The 1,504-nt window shown below is 56.6% G+C and overlaps 2 non-coding genes across 2 annotated transcripts in view; both read right to left on the bottom strand.

Annotated features, from left to right (window-relative positions):
- LOC120970202 (28S ribosomal RNA) overlaps positions 1-422 on the bottom strand; it is a 3,329-nt gene extending 2,907 nt beyond the window's left edge. Inside the window, exon 1 of the ribosomal RNA XR_005764933.2 lies at positions 1-422. This exon is cut by the window's left edge and continues 2,907 nt beyond it. This is a non-coding gene — a ribosomal RNA (28S ribosomal RNA).
- A 221-nt stretch (positions 423-643) lies between these two features.
- On the bottom strand, positions 644-799 carry LOC120970211 (5.8S ribosomal RNA). Its single transcript, XR_005764942.1, has one exon. It is a non-coding gene; the product is annotated as a 5.8S ribosomal RNA (ribosomal RNA).
- Positions 800-1,504: the final 705 nt, after the last annotated feature.

Below are 1,504 nucleotides of genomic sequence, written 5' to 3'. Positions count from 1 at the left end.
TCGTTCCGCATACGGCCGGGGCGCATCGCCGACCCCCATCTGCTTCCCTCCCGGCAATTTCAAGCACTCTTTGACTCTCTTTTCAAAGTCCTTTTCATCTTTCCCTCGCGGTACTTGTTCGCTAACGTTCTCTCACCTGCATTCCCAAACAACCCGACTCGTTGACGGCGCCTCGTGGGGCGACAGGGTCCGGGCCGGACGGGGCTATCATCCTCCTAGGCACCCCTTTCCAGGGGACTTGGGCCAGGTACGTCGATGAGGACGCCTCTCCAGACTACAATTCGGACGGCACAGCCGCCCGATTCTCAAGCTGGGCTGCTCCCGATTTGCTCGCCGTTACTAGGGGAATCCTTGTAAGTTTCTTCTCCTCCGCTGATTTATATGCTTAAACTCAGCGGGTAGTCCCGCCTGACCTAGGATCACGGTCGAAGCGTCGTGTGCTTCGTTTGCTGGGTCGTTCTAAGGCCATAATGCCGGATGCGCGTCGGATGCACTGCGTTGATAAAGCGAGGACGCGCACCATGCGCTGTGTCCGACGCGGTACACCAGCAGCCCGATCGTCGGTCCACCGCCCCTTGCGAGACGAGGGACCAGATGGCGCATCCCAATTCCCGATGAGGCTGGTTGGGAGCGTGTTTTGGTGTGATGCCCAGGCAGGCGTGCCCTCAGCCGAGTGGCCTCGGGCGCAACTTGCGTTCCAAGACTCGATGGTTCGCGGGATTCTGCAATTCACACAAGGTATCGCATTTTTCTACGTTCTTGATCGATGCGAGAGCCGAGATATCTGTTGCCGAGAGTCGGGTGGATTAAATAGCTTTGCAACACAAGGGACGGCTAGCAAGCTAGCCATGCCCCTGGGTTAGGCACAGTGTTCCTTGACGCCTTCGGCGCCGTGGGTTCTTTTACCCTGAGCCCCCACCCGCTCCGAGGTGGGGAGGTGGTCGAGGCATTGGCCGAGCGACGGATGGTGCCATCGCCGACGGATTGGATGACGCGTGCGCGGTCTGTTTTGGTCAGGGTCACGACAATGATCCTTCCGCAGGTTCACCTACGGAAACCTTGTTACAACTTCTCCTTCCTCTAAATGATAAGGTTCAATGGACTTCTTGCAACATCGGGGGCGGCGAACCGCCCCCGTCGCCGCGATCCGAACACTTCACCGGACCATTCAATCAGTAGGAGCGACGGGCGGTGTGTACAAAGGGCAGGGACATAGTCAACGCGAGCTGATGACTCGCGCTTACTAGGCATTCCTCGTTGACGACCAACAATTGCAATGATCTATCCCCATTGTCGGTGTCAAAACCGGCGGATCTCGGGTAGGGGTCCCGGTCTGTGCGTCTAAGGCTAATGGTAACAGGAGGCAAGGGACACGATGTTTTACCCAGGTTCGGGCCCTCTCGATGGAGGTAAAACCCTACTTCCTGCTTGATTGATCTTGATGATATGAGTATTACAAGAGTTGATCTACCACAAGATCATAGAGGCTAAACCCTAAGAGCTA

This window comes from Aegilops tauschii, chromosome 7 (genome assembly GCF_002575655.3).
Source record: "Aegilops tauschii subsp. strangulata cultivar AL8/78 chromosome 7, Aet v6.0, whole genome shotgun sequence".
NCBI lineage: Eukaryota > Viridiplantae > Streptophyta > Magnoliopsida > Poales > Poaceae > Aegilops > Aegilops tauschii.
Note: the sequence above shows the minus strand (reverse complement) of the source record. Positions and strands in the feature narration are given on the sequence as shown.